Raw genomic sequence first — 1,324 nt, 5'->3', positions numbered from 1 at the left:
TTTTTGCTGACACCTCAAATTTGAGGAACTCGTGATACTAAGAGAGGTCTTCGCATATGTCGGCACATTTAGACGTTCATCAGATTCGGTGGTATACTGTTCTCTGCCTGTCACATTTTTTGATGGATTTGGGGACAACACGGAGATTTTTGAGGCTGCGAAGAAGAGGAAGGTGTGTGGTTAAGCAATGCGAGGCTGACTCAACGAAAACAAAATGGAATTTTCGGTTTAATAACGAGGAGGCACCTATTGAAGTGGTAGTGGAGGAACATGAAAGGGCCCTTAACAGCGGTCGTGAACACATATTACGTGTGACGGAACACTATTCGATAGGAAAGGCAGGTTTAAAGGCTTTGATTCGGGAGTTAAGACGTAATATAAGGGACAATATAGAGTAATTGTCCCCATACCACCCTTGAAAAATGCGTGTGATTGGCAAACATTTCCAATACCCACGTGGCTGTGCGTTCATGCTCTATAGCTACAGTGAAATTGGACAAAGAAGGCTGAATACCATCGCGCATGATAACGGGCCGTGCAGTAATACCGGAGAAACGTATGAAATCGAGTATTATGACGGTGACGTCATACGTGAAGGGGTAGATGAGATCGAGGATCATCGATTAGTGATTGGGAATGGTAAGGTTCAAAAGTTTGGAGAGAAATCCGTTAAAGTGATTCATGATTGTACGTTTATTTTGCAGATGAATGTCCTAATGATTTGCCCTGTGTGAAACCGTGCTGGGTTTCTTTACCTCGCCTAACAAAGCAACAGATTCTTGACTCCAAACTACCAAAATTGAGGCGGTGTGCACCAAGGGAAAGGTGTGCATCATGCGTCAGGGGTCTGGAAGAGGAGCTAGAGAGGGAGCGTACATTATCACCACCGCCTTTGAAGAGGGTGTGGCCGGTGACGCCTGAGGTTGCAGCGAAGAGGAGGCGCGGCAGGTCTCGAAAAATGCCCAAGCTCTCTCGGTGTGACAATAATTATCAATTATAATGTATATGATTTTATTTTTAGACTGTAATAANCGGGATTGGTAAGGTTCAAAAGTTTGCAGAGAAATCCGTGAAAGTGATTCATGATTGTACGTTTATTTTGCAGATGAATGTCCTAATGATTTGCCCTGTGTGAAACCGTGCTGGGTTTCTTTACCTCGCCTAACAAAGCAACAGATTCTTGACTCCAAACTACCAAAATTGAGGCGGTGTGCACCAAGGGAAAGGTGTGCATCATGCGTCAGGGGTCTGGAAGAGGAGCTAGAGAGGGAGCGTACATTATCACCACCGCCTTTGAAGAGGGTGTGGCCGGTGACGCCTGAGG

This window comes from Diachasma alloeum, unplaced genomic scaffold, assembly GCF_001412515.2.
Source record: "Diachasma alloeum isolate Michigan unplaced genomic scaffold, Dall2.0 Dall_scaffold_00334, whole genome shotgun sequence".
Lineage (NCBI taxonomy): Eukaryota > Metazoa > Arthropoda > Insecta > Hymenoptera > Braconidae > Diachasma > Diachasma alloeum.
This window is presented reverse-complemented; position numbering follows the sequence as displayed.